Source organism: Bos grunniens, chromosome 15, assembly GCF_055505025.1.
Source record: "Bos grunniens cultivar Pamir isolate PY7600 chromosome 15, Bosgru_T2T1.0, whole genome shotgun sequence".
NCBI lineage: Eukaryota > Metazoa > Chordata > Mammalia > Artiodactyla > Bovidae > Bos > Bos grunniens.
This window is the reverse complement of record NC_141179.1, coordinates 80,134,904-80,152,030: the sequence shown is the minus strand read 5'-3', so window position 1 is coordinate 80,152,030 and position 17,127 is coordinate 80,134,904. Positions and strand designations below refer to the sequence as shown.

The 17,127-nt window shown below is 37.8% G+C and overlaps 1 pseudogene; it reads left to right on the top strand.

Moving 5' to 3' along the window:
- The first annotated feature begins 10,438 nt into the window (after positions 1-10,438).
- LOC147358685 (olfactory receptor 5D3-like) lies at positions 10,439-12,616 on the top strand (annotated as a pseudogene).
- The last annotated feature ends 4,511 nt before the right edge of the window (positions 12,617-17,127 follow it).

Sequence of the window (17,127 nt, the reverse complement as noted above, 5' to 3'; positions counted from 1 at the left end):
TGCCTGCAATCACCATCTGCAGTGATTTTGAAGCCCAAAAATATAAAGTTTGACACTGTTTCCCATCTATTTCCCATGAAGTGATGGGATCAGATGCCATCATCTTAGTTTTCTGAATGTTGAGCTTTAAGCCAACTTTTCCACTCTCCTCTTTCACTTTCATCAAGAGGCTTTTTAGTTCCTCTTCACTTTCTGCCATAAGGGTGGTGTCATCTGCATATCTGAGGTTATTAATATTTCTCCCGGCAATCTCGATTCCAGCTTGTGCTTCTTCCAGCCCAGCGTTTCTCATGATGTACTCTGCATATAAGTTAAATAAGCAGGGTGATGTTATATACAGCCTTGACGTACTCCTTTTCCTATTTGGAGCCAGTCTGTTGTTCCATGTCCAGTTCTAATTATTGCTGCCTAACCTGCATATAGGTGTCTCAAGAGACAGGTCAGGTGGTCTGGTATGCCCATCTGTTTCAGAATTTTCCACAGTTTATTGTGATCCACACAGTCAAAGGCTTTGGCATAATCAATAAAGCAGAAATAGATGTTTTTCTGGAACTCTTCTTTTTCCGCGATCCAGTGGATGTTGGCAATTTGATCTCTGGTTCCTCTGCCTTTTCTAAAACCAGCTTGAACATCTGGAAGTTTTCGGTTCACGGATTGCTTAAGCCTGGCTTGGAGAATTTTCAGCATTACTTTACTAGCATGTGAGATGAGTGCAATTGTGTGGTAGTTTGAGCATTCCCTGGCATTGCCTTTCTTTGGAATTGAAATGAAAACTGACCTTTTCCAGTCCTGTGGCCACTGCTGAGTTTTCCAAATTTGCTGGCATATTGAGTGCTGCTCTTTCACAGCATCATCTTTCAGGATTTGAAAGAGCTCAACTGGAATTCCATCACTTCCACTAGCTTTGTCCGTAGTGATGCTTTCTAAGGCCCATTTGACTTCACATTCCAGGATGTCTGGCTCTAGGTGAGTGATCACACCATCATGATTTTCTGGGTCGTGAAGATTTTTTTTTTACAGTTCTTCTATATAGGAGATGATTAGGGGCAGGAGGAGAAGGGGATGACAGAGGATGAGATGGCTGGATGGCATCACCGACTTGATGGACATGAGTTTGAGTGAACTCCGGGAGTTGGTGATGGACAGGGAGGCTTGGCGTGCTGTGATTCATGGGGTCACAAAGAGTCAGACACAACTGGGCTACTGAACTGAACTTAACACATCTGCAAAAGACAGGTGACTGAGGAAAAAATACATGGGGCTGCTGAGCTTGGAACTGATCCTTATCACTAATATGGTCATACCAATATTCCCAATCGGGGTGACAATGTACATCAGTAAGAAAACCACAAAGAAAAGGAGTTGCAATTCAAGATGGTTAGTTAATCCCAAAAGAATAAATTCGGTCACATCAGTAAAATTGAACATTTTCTTAAACCTGATATAGATCGAGATCAGTTCAGTTCACTTCAGTTGCTCAGTCATGTCCGAGTCTTTGCGACCCCATAAATGACAGCATGCCAGGCCTCCCTGTCCATCACCAACTCCCAGAGTTTACCAAAACCCATGTCCACTGAGTCGGTGATGCCATTCAACCATCTTATCCTCTGTCGTCCCCTTCTCCTCCTGCCCTAAGTCTTTCCCAGCATCAGGGTCTTTTCCAATGAGTCAGCTCCTCACATCAGGTGGCCAAAGTATTGGCGTTTCAGATTCAGCATCAGTCCCACCAATAAACACCCAGGATTAATATCCTTTAGGATGGACTGGTTGGATCTCCTTGCAGTCCAAAGGACTCCCAAGAGTCGTCTCCAACACCACAGTTCAAAAGCATCAATTCTTCAGCTCTCAGCTTTCTTTATAGTCCAACTCTCACATTCAAACATTACAACTGGAAAAACCATAGAGTTGACTAGACAGACCTTTGTTGGCAAAGTAATGTCTCTGCTTTTTAATATGGTGTCTAGATTGGTGATAACCTTTCTTCCAAGGAGTAAAGCATCTTCTAATTTCATGGCTACAATCATCATCTGCGGTGATTTTGGAGCCCAAAGCAATAAGGTCTGCCACTGTTAGAAATGGACTTGGAAAAACAGAATGGTTCCAAATTGGGAAAGGAGTACATCAAATCTGTATATTGTCACCCTGCTTATTTAATTTCAATGCAGAGTAAATCTTGTGAAGTGCCAGGCTTGATGAAGGACAACCTGGAATCAAGATTTCTGGGAGAAATGACAATATCCTCAAGATGATGACATCACCCTTATGGCAGAAATTGAAGAACTAAAGAGCCTCTTGATGAAAATTAAAGAGGAGAGTGAAAAAGTTGGCTTAAAACTCAGCATTCAGAAAATTAAGATCATGGCATCTGGTCCCATAATTTCATGGAAATAGATGGGGAAGCAATGGAAACAGAGAGATACTTTATTTTTGGGGGAGAGGGCTCCAAAATCACTGCAGATGGTGACTCCACCCATGAAATTAAAAGATGCTTGCTCTTTGGAAGAAAAGTTATGACTAGCCTAGACAGCATATTAAAAAACAGAGGCATTACTTTGCCAACAAAATCCGTCTAGTCAAAGCTATGGTCTTTCCAGTAGTCATGTATGGATGTGACAGTTGGATTGGAAAGAAAGCTGAGTGGTGAAGAATTGATGCTTTTGAACTGTGGTGTTGGAGAAGATCCTGAGAATCCCTTGGACTGCAAGGAGACCAATCCAGTCAATCTGAAAGCAAATAAACCCTGAATATTCTTTGGAAGGACTGATGTTGAAGCTGAAGCTCTAATATTTTGGCTACTTTATGTGAAAAACTGACTCCTTGGAAAAGATCCTGGTGCTGGGAAAGATTGAAGGAGGGAGGAGAAGTGGATGACAGAGGATGAGATGGTTAGATAGCATCACCAGCTCAATGGACGTGAGTTTGAATAAGCTCCAGGAGTTGGTGAAGGACAGGGAAACCTGGCTTGCTGCAGTCCATGGGGTTGCAAAGAGTCGGACACAACTTGACAACTGAACTGAACATCACAATGTGGTCAATATGAATAGCGCTTCATTTTTCAGCTGCCCAAACCATATAAATGAAACTAATAGACTTATATAATTTGAATAAATGTATAACAATATAGCAGAGAAGGCAATGACGACCCACTCCAGTACTCTTGCCTGGAAAATCCCATGGACCGAGGAGCCTGGTAGGCTGCAGTACATGGGGTCTTGGAGTCGGACATGACTGAGCAACTTCACTTTCACTTTTCACTTTCATGCATTGGAGAAGGAGATGGCAACCCACTCCAGTGTTCTTGCTTGGAGAATTCCAAGGATGGGGGAGCCTGGTGGGCTGCCATCTATGGGGTCACACAGAGTCGGACACGATTGAATTGACTCAGCAGCAGCAGCAGCAGCAGCAGCAGCAGCAGCAGCAGCAGCATAACAATATAGAATGCTTGGGGCTGGTGCACTGGGATGACCCAGAGGGATGGTACGGGGAGGGAGGTGGGAGGGGGGTTCAGGATGGGGAACACGTGTGCACCCATGGCAGATTAATGTTGATGTATGGCAAAACAAATACAATATTGTAAAGTAATTAGCCTCCAATTAAAATAAATAAATTTATATTAAAAAAAGCAATATAGGGTTTTGATAGTGATTCAGAGGGTAAAGAATTTGCCTGCAGTGCAGGAGACCAGGATTTGATCCCACAGATTGGGAAGAGTACTTGGGGAAAAGGATGGCAAGGCAGTCCAGTATTCGTGCCTGGAGAATTCTTCCATATAGCAATAATAAGAGCCCAATTTGTTGGGTTCTTAAAATCCATTAAGCATATTAAAATAGCTTCCTTCATATGTTTGCTTAATTACAGCAATCCTTCAAAATATATGCTATACTAACTCATTTTACAATAAAGAAATACACATGGTTTCTTTGGCCTTCTGATTTCAAATCTCATTGTCTTAATTATTAAATATTATGAGGTCTTTGAACAATTGCACCCATCTTGTTAGCATTCAGGTTTATAGTTCACAACATTTTAAGCTACTAAATAAGCTATTCACTCATTTATCTATATATGCTTATCACAAGTTATTATTGTGCATCTTTCAAAACTCAGATGTGATGCTGGAGGCTAGAAGTAAGATGATGGGCAAGACAACTGCAATAGGTTAAGTTAGGTGGATAACCAAGTCCAGAAAATTTAACTCCTGGACCCTGGCTCACAGCTCAGTTATGGAAGGACTAGAAGAGGAATCGGATATTATAGTCCCCAGTTTGCTATAGACATCACATACTTCTTTCCTCTGCAACATTCTACCTTCCTGAGGAAGTCCATCTCTTCCTCTCAGTTAAATAGACTGCTTAGGGAAAGACAATATGCTGCCAGAGTGTTAAAATTCAATTTATCTAACACTATTGCCCCCCTGCTGCTGCTGCTAAGTCACTTCAGTCATGTCTGACTCTGTGCAACCCCATAGACAGCAGCCCGCCAGGCTCCCCTGTCCCTGGGATTCTCCAGGCAAGAACACTGGAGTGGGTTGCCATTTCCTTCTCCAATGCATTAAAGTGAAAAGTGAAAGTGAAGTCGCTCAGTTGTGTCTGACCCTTAGCATGGACTGCAGCCTACTAGGCTCCTCCGTCCATGGGATTTTCCAGGCAAGAGTATTGGAGTGGGGTGCCATTGCCTTCTCTGATTGCCCCCCTAGCCTTTATCAATGATTGCACTATAGGCTACTAGTGGAAAGAAATGTGAATAAAATAGAATGCTCAGCTAAAGTGTTTTTGAAGTACAGAAGATAATGACAGACATTCTAACAAAGGCAGGAGATGGAGAAAAGAAAAGAAAAGAAAAGACAGACAACCTAGCCATCAGTGAACTGACTGTCAAAAAAAAAATGAAGAAATTTGGGGAAAGAACTGAGAGCAGTGGCTAGTTACTTTAATTCAATCTTTTAACTGTCTACCCAGGAGCAACAATGCTGGATCAAGATCTAGATTATAGTACTGACTTAGTCTTTAAGGGCTTTCCTTGTGGCTCAGCTGGTAAAGAATCTGCAATGTGGGAGACCTGGGTTCAGTCCCTGTGTTGGGAAGATCTCCTGGAGAAGGGAAAGTCCACCTACTCCAGTATTCTGGCCTGGAGAACTTCATGGACTATGTAAGTCCATAAGGTTGCAAAGAGTCAGACACAACTGAGCGACTGAACTGAAGTGAACTGAGTTCTCTCAGCACTCCATGGCTCACCTTTGGAGGAATTAAATCATGAGTCAATGTGACATTCTTTGTTTATTGATATGGCAGGGAAATTTATTTCTCAACATCAGGTTATAATTGGGTCTATCTCCATTTAATCTTGGCACTCCATGTTTTTAATCCATATCTAATGAAGAACAGAATGGCATGGGGTAGGTATCAGGTTAAATGGGTTAATGTTTATAAAGCACCGAGGTCAAGATATCTTTTATGTAAAGCTCTGATCTAAGATCTTTAAAATATTAGTTCATTTAACTCCCAAACCAATCATGTAGTATTCTGTCCCTCACAGAATGGGCAACATAGCTCTCAAACCTAGTACAAAAGGAAAGAAATATGGGCAGAATAGTTTACCGTTAAAAACATAGGCTATGCAATCAGCTTGTTGAGTACACATTCTGGATTTAGCAATTTTGATTCAAGCACACTGGACAATGTTTCTTGATATTTCTGAGCTTCATTTTCTTCTACTGCAAAATGTATTTTATCAATGGGTAGGATTATTTTGAGGATTACACAAGGTAAAGTATGCAATATTCAAAGTATTGTGCCTACTACAAGATTAGCCTTTAGGGAATTTTAGCTATCAGTCAAGAAGTGAAGGTTGCTAGAGAATATAATTCAATATATTTTGATTCTTTATCATCCATCTTCATGACTCAAAGAATTTTATAAGTAACAGTACCTAAAATACTAGATCCCCACCCTTTTAGGTAATTGGCATCTTCTGTTTTGATCTATAAATTCCATTTATAAATCAAAAGTGTAATTCTAGTAATACACATGATTGCATAAATAAGTAAGTAGGGTTTTTTATGGTTATAAATAAATAGAGAATAAATAAAGGTACCTACCTGTTGGGGAAAAGCTGTCTTTACAAAGAATATCAATGGTTCTTCTACTTAGATACAGGCAAAATTCATATTATTTGTAGGTTGATACCATTTCCCTAAGAGCTTGCACAAATCGGTGGACGTGAAGTAATTTCTTTGTTATATAACCTTTTTACTAAATGAGTTCTCTGGAGAAATAGCAACTGCTGCATGCAGGCTTAACATGGGACATGATAGGGACACAGTAAAGGTACAAGTTAAGTGACTAAATTCTTAATCCCACTAGCAACTGCAGGTAAAAAGTATGTGGAAGACTTCTGTAAGTTAAAGATCACTTAAGAAAACAGGTTTTCTTTTCTTAAAAAAATTAATTTATTTTAATTGGAGGTTAATTACTTTACAATATTGTAGTGGGTTTTGCCATATGTTGACATGAATCAGCCATGGGTATATGTGTCCCCCCATCCTGAAGCCCCCTCCCACCTCTCTCCCCATCCCATCCCTCAGGGTTATCCAAGTGAAGCAGCCCTGAGCACCCTGTCTTATGCATTGAACCTGTACTGGCGATCTGTTTCACATATGATAATATATATGTTTCAATGCTATACTCTCAAATCATCCCACCCTCGCCTTCTCCTACAGAATCCAAAAGTCTGTTCTTTACATCTTTGTCTCTTTTGCTGTCTTGCATATAGGGTCATTGTTACCAACTTTCTAAATTCCATATATATACCTTAATATACTATATTGGTGTTTTTCCTTCTGACTTACTTCACTCCGTATAATGGGCTCCAGTTTCATCCACCTCATTAGAACTGATTCAAATGTATTCTTTTTCATGGCTGAGTAATACTCCATTGTGTATATGTACCACAGCTTTCTTACCCATTCATCTGCTGATGGACATCTAGGTTGCTTCCATGTCTTGGCTATTGTAAACAGTGCTGCAATGAACCCTGGGGTACACGTGTCTCTTTCAGTTCTGGTTCCCTCGATGTGTATGCCCAGCAGTGGGATTGCTGGGTAACAAGGCAGTTCTATTTCCAGTTTTTTAAGGAATCTCCACAGAGTTCTCCATAGTGGCTGTACTAGTTTGCATTCCCAGCAACGGTATAAGAGGGTTTCCTTTTCTCCACACCCGTTCCAGCATTTATTGTTTGTAGACTTTTTGATAGCAGCCAATCTGACCAGTGTAAGATGGTAACTCATTGTGGTTTTAATTTGCTTTTCTCTGATAATGAGTGATGTTGAGCATCTTTTTATGTGTTTGTTAGCCATCTGTATGTCTCCTTTGGAGAAATGTCTGTTCAGTTCTTTGGCCCTTTTTTTTTTTTTTTTAATTGGGTCATTTATTTTTCTGGAATTGAATTGCAGGAACTGCTTATATATTTTTTAGATTAATTCTTTGCCAGTTGCTTCATTTGCTATTATTTTCTACCATTCTGATAGCCAAAGCAAACTTGAGAAAGAATAATGGACCTGGAGGAATCAACCTACCTGACCTCGGACTATACTACAAAGCTACAGTCATCAAGTATGGTGCTGGCACAAAGACAGACATATAGATCAATGGAACAAAATAGAAAGTCCAAAGATAAATCCGCACACCTATGGACACCTTATCTTTGACAAAAGAGGCAAGAATATATAGTGGAAGATTATCCCTTTAACAAGTGGTGCTGGGAAAACTGGTCAACCACTTGCAAAAGAATGAAAGTAGAACACTTTATAACAGCATACACAAAAATGAACTCAAAATGGGTTAAAGATCTCAATGTAACACCAGAAACTATAAAACTCCTAGAGGAAAACATAGGCAAAACATTTTCTGACATAAATCACAGCAGGATCCTTTATGACCCACCTTCCAGAGTAATAGAAATAAAAACAAAAATAAACAAATGGGACCTACCTAATTAAACTTGAAAACAGGTTTTCTTAACCATAAAACCAAGCAAATTTGCTTAGCAACAAATTGTTCATCATAGACATGAGATATGCCCCCAATAATCAAACAATGATGCCATGAGACCACATCCTACCCTGGGAGCTCAGTAAGTTAATGACATCTAGGACATGCTTTCTGCACACACACTAAAAAATAACAATTCATGGAAAAGTTGAATTTCAAAGTGAAGTGCCCTCATTGTACTGATACATAAAATAATTTTTCCTTAGTGCCATGACTGTCCCAGCTTGACAAAATAGGGACAAGAAAATATCCCTGCCCAAATTGGAAGAGGAACTGATGATGGAAACATAATATCTACTTAAGAATGAGCAAGAAAGTGGCCTTTTCCCCATTTCCACTTTTCTTTGCATTATAAACTGTTGCCCACTAAGTTCTCAGGACAGAGAACCATACCATATGCCTGATTTTAAGTCTCACATGTGTCTTATTCTAATAAATCACTTCTTATCTATCATTCTGCCTCTAATTTAATTCATTCCATGCTGAGGCATATAGGACTGGAGCTCCTCAGAGCCCCTTGAAATACCATCAAAAAGTCTCACACCACTGCCTAGTGTTTTTCTTCCTTATGTTCAGTCTCAATGTTTTTCTTCAGTCATTGGAAAGTCAATATCATGACATTGATGGCCATACATGAATGGTCATACCATCTGTTCTCTGTATATTAGCTGAATTTCCTTCACACCATTCACATAACTTTGTGTCACAGTCTATTGCCACCTCACTTTGTGTTATGGGATAAATCATGTCTCTTTAAAACACATATATCAAAGTCTTGATCCCCAGTACCTAAGCATATGAGTGAATTTGGAGATAGAGTCTTCAAAGAGGAAACTAAAGTGGTGTGAGTTCATACAAGTGTGTCCCAACTCAAGATGAGAGGAGATCAGGTCATGGAAATGTTCAGAGGAAAAACTGAATACAGACCCATGGAAATGACAGCCATCTACAGACCAGACAGAAGCTTCAGAGAAAAATATCCCTACTGATACTTTGATCTTGAATTTTCAGCCTCCAGACTGAAAGAACATCAATCTCTCTTGTCTCAGCATCTAGTCTGTCATACTTTGTTATGGAAGCACTAGCAAATTAATATACTCTGTGTTCTACAGACAAACAGAATGTTTTGATGTTGGGATGAAGCTTTCCTTCTCGGAATAGCTTTATTTTTATCATTTTTAAGTAACTTTTATAACAAAGTTTAATACATAGAATATGTACACAAGACATAGCTGGACAGGTTAGTGGATTTTTTTCCAAAATAAATATACCTGTAAGATCAAACATCTGAATCAAAGAGAAGATTAACACTACATGAGACATGCTCCTCACCTCTTTTCTCACTCACTATCCTTCAAGTTAACTGTATTCTCACTTTTAATGCTATAGTTAATGTGTCTATTTCTGAATTTCACATAACTGGAATCAAAAAGTAAATTGGCTTCCATGCAGAATATTTTGTGGAACACTATATTGATGTTTAAAAAAAAATAAAATAAAATAAAAGAATTACTATAAAAACAACATTAAAAATTTTAAGCAGACAAACATAAAAAATATTGACAGCAAGTTAAGAAATATTGATCAAAGAATTAAAAGACTATATTGAGAGCATCAGTGAGACACTGAGAGACATCAGTGAACACTATGTGAGATAAATGATAAATAGTCAAATAGGAAAGAAAACAACAGTGAGGGTAGTACAAATTATAATACAACGTCATTGCTTTACCAAGTTGCTGCATTGAACACAAAGCCAATAATTTTACATTCAAACTGCAATCATTGGAAAACTTGAAGACAGAGCTTTATTTTCTTCAATGCCCATTTATGCTTTCCAAAATGTGAAAATTCTTGTGGTGACTCATGACCTCTGCCTTTTCGATGATCTTTAGTTTGAACATAATGATAGAAGTACTACGGCCTCTAAAAATATTAATTCTCCTGTTTTTTAAAATAAATTTGAGTGCTATGTTTTCATTTGTTGTTCTGTTACTCCCACTAAACAGCACAGACCTTCAGAATGATGGAACTGTGAAAAACATGTTTTTCTACAACACTATAGAAAATATTTCTAACTCTAAGCTAAATTCAATTTCTGTCACTCATGATCAACGTCAAACCTACTCATCACTAGCAGGCTGTGTTAATTCAAACAACTGTCTTAACTCATATATGCTTCCATTTCCCTTTGTAAAATATGAGACTGCTTGTTTTGAAATTCAAAGTCTTTTTTTTTTTTTTCCAAAGTCTTATTTAGTGGTCAAAACTAAGGTACCAGTATTTTAACACAATGTCTGCTGCACAATAAATAAGATATCCATGCACTATCATCATTATCATTGTTATCATTTTATGATCACTGTCTCAGATTTTCTCCAATAACGATTATGTGGTTTGCTGAAGGAAATCAGAGTGCCAGAGCCATATTCACCCTCTTGGGCTTCTCAGAATATCCTGACTTCCAGGTTTCCTTGTTCCTGGTTTTCTTCACCATCTATGCAGTCACTGTACTGGGGAATCTGGGCATGATCACCATTATCAGGATCAGTCCCAAACTCCACACCCCCGTGTACTTTCTTCTCAGTCACTTGTCCTTTGTTGATTTCTGCTATTCCACCACAGTTACACCCAAACTCTTGGAGAATTTGGTTGTGGAAGACAGAACCGTCTCGTTCATGGGATGCATCATGCAATTCTCCTCGGCTTGTATGTTTGCAGTGGCAGAGGTATTCATTTAGGCAGTGATGGCCTATGACCGATTTGTGGCCATTTTTAAGCCTCTACTCTACACAGCGGTCATGTCCCCAAAGCTCTGTGCATCATTAGTGGCCTGTCCCTACACGTGGGATGTAGTCTCCTCCCTTGACACTCACCTGTTTTCTCCTGGAATTATCCTTCTGTGGGTCTAACATCTAAATAATTTTCTCTGTGAGCACTCTGCCATTGTCTCCATCTCCTGCTCTGACCCCTTCATCAGCCAAGTGCTCTCTTTTGCCACTGCCATATTCAGTGAGGTGAGCAGCCTGGCAATTAACCTCACTACTTATATTTCCATTTTTGGCACTAAGGACATTATTTTCTTGGCTGTTATACACAGAGTTAGGAGAAAATCAAGTTATTTTACTTTATGTAGGATTTTTTTCTATTTTCTGTTTCTACAGTAGACATAATATTAGCTAGAGGTATTTTTGTAGATGATCTTTATCAGGTTGAAGGAATTCTCTTATATATATTGTTACTGCTATATAGGTAATCATTTTTTTTTCTTTCCATCTGAGTCATTGTTTGTTTTCCTATCATATACTGTGATATTTTATTTTCTAATATTTCATTCAGTATTTCTGTGAAGAAGTACATTAGTTATCTTGATCTATGTTTTCTGTTTGTTTGTTTGTTTATAACATATTTGTCTGATGTTGGTGTTGATGGTTGTTGATTAGTTACTAAGTCGTATCTGACTCTTTTGCAACCCCATGGACAGTAGCCTGCCAAGCTCCTCTATACATGGGATTCTCCAGGCAAGAATACTGGAGTGGATTGCTATTTCCTTCTCCAGAGGATCTTCCTAATACATGGATAGAACATGTGCCCTCTGCTTGCAGATAGATTCTTTACCTATGAACCACCAGGGAAACCCATGAAACACTAGAGATGTCCAAAAACCCAGAAAATGATCCGAAATATTGGAGGTGGCCCCTCCTCACTGTCGGAGATACCCACACGCTTTCTTTCCTGGTGTGCCTCTCTGCCTTGCTTCCATCTTAACTAAACAGTTTCTCTGCATGCTCTCCCACTTGTTTTGCTATGTCTCTAAAAATAAACTTCGTACTTTTGTTTATAATTTTTGACTCCTTGAGAAATGCATTTTTTACTGGGGGATATATATATATATGTATATATATATGTATACTTATGGCTGCCAGTAACCCGCATCTCAGCTATCAGTTTTTAAACTATGGAGTTCACACATTCTAAACTAATTAATCATTTTCAGGTTTTGCACATTGCTGATTGAGTTGTCTTTGCCTCTTCAACCAAATCCTGAGCTCCTGAAGGTCAGGAAGCAGGCCAAAGTATTCTATCATTGTGCTTGCACAACGCCGGCTTCTAGATATTTGTAGCTGAAAGTCAAATCCAGAAATCTTTGGTTTCTATCATAGAGGTTTATTAGAACCTCTGTCAGAAGCACCTGGGAAATCAGTTGAACTCACGGATATTTGGCAGAGAAACCCAGGAATGTTCATTTTAAACAAGCCTCTTGGAATATTCTTATGTACATGGATGTTTGGGAATTAGAGAGCTGTCACATACAAATAAACACAATCCTAAGTACATGTTTCACACAAGGTATAGGCAAGATAGTAACAACATCAAGTTTAAATAACATTTCCAGTTTTATTTCTTCCTCTAGCCCCTCCTCCCCTTCCTGTCTGAATTATCCTTCTGGAGCAAAATTCTAATCAAGTCCTTCCTTCAACCATCACCTTCCCAGTTGTGAGACTATAAAACCCATGATCATAAACTTATTCTTTAAGAATCTTTATGGCCCAGTTGAAATCAAATGACATAACTTTTTAACTAAGGGCACAAACTCTGGGGCCAGACTAACTGATTTCAAATCCCAATGCCTCCAGTTTGAGAATGAGCTCAATGGGATGGGATGAAGAAAAAGTACTGCATATATCTCTTATTTATCTGTTTATTCAAATATCCATGCACATGTTTTTGTGCTATTTATTACTTAAATGCTTGACAGAATTTACCATTTAATAATATGGGCCTGCAGAGAAGGCAATGGCACTCCACTCCAGTACTCTTGCCTGGAATATCCCATGGATGGAGGAACCTGGAAGGCTGCAGTCCATGGGGTCGCTGAGGGTTGGACACGACTGAGCGACTTCACTTTCACTTTCCACTTTCATGCATTGGAGAAGGAAATGGCAACCCACTCCAGTGTTCTTACCTGGAGAATCCCAGGGACGGGGGAGCCTGGTGGGCTGCCATCTATGGGGTCACACAGAATCGGACACGACTGAAGCGATTCAGCAGCAGCAGCAGCAGCAGTACAGGACTGAGGTTCTCCTTACAGGAAGATTTTGAACTGAAAATGCAATTTCATAGGAAGATAGAGGCTATTCATATTTTGTATTTCATCTTTGGTAAGTTTATTTGTATGGTTCCAATGATTTTTCTACATCAACTAAGTAGTTAAAATTTTTGGAAGAAAATTATGCATAATACTTCCTAATTATTTTTTCAACATTGACAGCATCTGTAATGAAGTCCCATTTTTTTCTTGGGAAGCAATTGTGTTATGATCTGTTATTTGTAATCAATTTATCTAGCAGATTATTGATTTTATGTATCATTTTAAACATCAGAATTTTAGTTTTGCTCAATCCCTTATTTCTATTTCACTGTCCATTTTCTATTTTGTTGATCACCATTCTCATCTTTTCCTCCTATTTATTGTGAGATTAAAAACTATGTTTGCTTTTTTATCTTCTTAAGATGGAATCACAGATCATCAGATTTCTTCTCTTAAGTAAAACATTCAAGCAAGTAGGTGCTATTTTAAATAGAATGAAGTATTAATAGAGAAAGTACAAAAATGTTGACCTCATGAGTGACAAGAAAGCTAAATTAGTCCTTAAAATTCCCCACCATTTGGTGTACACATATCTTCAACTAGGCATTCAATTACACATTAATCTGGGATCTGTTGGCAAATAATTTAAAATTATAACTAGTTTTAAATCAGTTGATCATAAGAAAAGAATACAATCCTGATTGGTGGGTCTCATATAATCTGATGATTTGTTAAAAATGCTTGCTGCTGCTGCTGCTAAGTCGCTTCAGCCGTGTCCGACTCTGCGCGACCCCATAGATGGCTGCCCACCAGGATCCCCTGTCCCTGGGATTGTCCAGGCAAGAACACTGGAGTGGATTGCCATTTCCTTCTCCAATGCATGAAAGTGAAAAGGGAAAGTGAAGTTGCTCAGTCGTGCTTGAATCCCTCTTTAAAGCTATGCATAAATTATTAGAGGGTGTTTAAAGAGAGATTTGAAGTGTGAGAGTGACTTGAATGGAGAAAACAAAGTGGATACCTAGGAGTGGATTCTAGAAACTGTGAATAACCCCAAAACAGATGTCAAGGAAGCAATATCTTATTCCTACAACTTCAAGGAACTGAACTATTCCAACAACATGAATGAGCTTGGAAGAGAACCAATTTCTAGATGAGAAACTTGATAACACTTTGATTTCAGCCTTGTGATAACTTGAATAGAGGGACCAGGTGTATTGTGCCTAACTTAGGGCATACAAAATTGTGAATTAATAAGTGAAAGTTTTTCAAGCCACTGAATCTGCAGCAGTTTATTATGATGAAATAGACCATTCATATATGACATAATTGATAGGTTTTATCAATTGCATTGTTGAAAAATGTATATTCAACAAGTTTTAATAAAACAGGGAAACACTGGGATACAATAATAACTGCAAATGCCATAATATCATATTTCTATTCAGTGTGATATTGAATCCATTTTTTACAAAAATGTACATGTCCAAATAAGAAAACTTAGAGGAAAGACTGAAATAAACATAACACAGAAACAACACTATGCTTGGTCTGTTGAACAGTAATTGTGATTTTCTCTTTCTGAATTTTGGAATTCATGTCTTCCATGATAAATATAAATATAAACAGGCTGATTGCTAGTGTTATTTTTCTAAGATGAGAAGATAAACATGCTCAAGCTTCCTATATGATTTAATGATTTAAAATAAATTATACTCTAAATGAGGATTACGGGATTTTCTTTAAATTGTCTTGTTTGTAGCTCATGGAACACATCCCAATCACAATTGTCTGGGGTGTGAATCCCCAAAGTCACTCAGGTAGACATAAACATACAGCATGGTCCCTGAGTTTAGTCCAAGTACAGCTCACCCTTGGGAGTGTCTCTATTTTTTAGTGAGAACAAAACAAAATTTTCTTTATGACTTTACTGAAATATACTTTGGTAGAGGTTACAATACTCTTATTACAAGCTTAAGCAATTTTAATTAAATGTAAGTATTTTTGTTAAACACTTTTCAAGATTCTTATTAAAAGAAGTCTTCAGTAAATCAATCTATAAAGACTACATGGCTTCTGGTGAGTTGTTTAAATTAAGTGATTTACTTTAATTTTGATGTGGGAAACTCTGAAATTAACAATATTTTTGGCAGAGAAACACCTATGCAACCCTAGTAGCAATGAAATGGTATTCATTTAATTCATTTAAGGGGAAGAATACAAGATATTGAACTTATTTCTTATATCTTTAAGATTCATGGGATGCATTTAGTTTTGAACTTTGCTTATATAGCTGAATGATGTCCTTGGTGGACATTCAAATAGTAGTATTAGTTTTCAATTAAAAATAAAAAATAATTAGGGAAATATTAAAAACAAATCTATAAAACTGTAGAGAAATATGCCAGATTTTGCATTAAATTTTTTGAGTTTAAAATCATGCAAGTAAAAGCAAGTTGGAGCAGTACAGCAAACTTGAGTTCTGAATTAAACCCCAAAGTAGTCTGAAATATGTTGCCTGGCATTTGGTATTAAAAGATAATAATGCTTTTATATACCAAAAAGAGTGTATTTTGTGCACAAAAATCAAAACTGCTGCAGTGAGTAAAACAAAAGAAGTAGCTATCAAGCAGTCTAGATAATGCAGTAATACTGTGCATGCTAAGTCTCTTCAGTCCTTTCTGACTCTTTATAAACAACCCTATGGACTGTAGCCCACCAGACTCCTCCGTCCATGGAATTCTCCAAGCAAGAATACCAGAGTGGATTACCATACACTCCTCCAGGGGATTTTGCCAACCCAGGGATAGAACCCATGTCTCTTATGTCTGCTGCCTTGGTAGTTTAGTTCTTTTAGAGATCACAGAAATCCTGACAGAAGAGTTCAGATTATAGGTAATTTATATGGAGATGATTTTGAATATGGGTAAGCATTTGAGCATGATTTTAAACTAAGATTTAATGAAAATTAGTCCTGAAGGATGGCTGTAGGCAGACTAAAAAAGACAGCTGATGGATAGAGGTGTGGTAGGTAGCAATAAAGATGGGAGTGCATTTTGAAGAATATGTTCATTTTACCCTAATTACATTTTTCACAACCTTAACCTTGGATGGAAAGGAAATCATAGAGATACAGACAAGGACAGGGAAAAATGGACAAAACAAAGCTTATGCCTTGATGGCTTGAGACATTAATGGAAATGTGCAGCTAAGAAGGAAACATTAGAAAGAATTAAGAAAAAGATTTCCTCTGTGTATGCATTTTTTCTACTTCTTAGTCACTATTTGCACCATTTCAGATTTCATAAAATTATAGATGGTGTTATATTGTAGAATATTTTGAGGTTATATATTTCAAATTCAAAGTAAACATGAAAAACAGCATTAGAAATACAAGAGATGAAACTAAATTTGGTGGGGGCCATTTATTACATGTGAAATTAAAGTCTTAAATGTTTTAGAAAATAATTAAAGTTGGACTTCCCTGATAGCTCAGCCAGTAAAGAATCTGCCTGCAATGCATGGGACCTCAGTTCAATTCCTGGGTTGGGAAGATCTGCTGGAGAAGGGATAGACTATGAACTCCAGTATTTCTGGTCTTCCCTTGTAACTCAGCTGGTAAAGAATCTACCTGTAATTTGGGAGACATAGGTCAATCCCTTGGTTGGGAAGATCCCCTGGAGAAGGGAATGGCTACCCACTCCACTACTCTAAACTAACTTCGGTGGGGGGCAATTATTACATGTGAAATTAAAGTCTTAAACATTTTAGAAAATAATTCACTAATTTAAGTTATATTTTATACATAATTGTGTAGTAAAAACAAATTCTTATACTAGAATTATTTTCTGAAGGTAAGGTTTCAGAGAGCTTAAGTTGTCAGAGACATATTAATAAGTGACTGAGGTTAAATTTGAAGGCAAGTTGACCTGATTAAAGAGTCTAGATTGTTAACAAGACATCAATCATATTCTCCAGGAGATACAATAT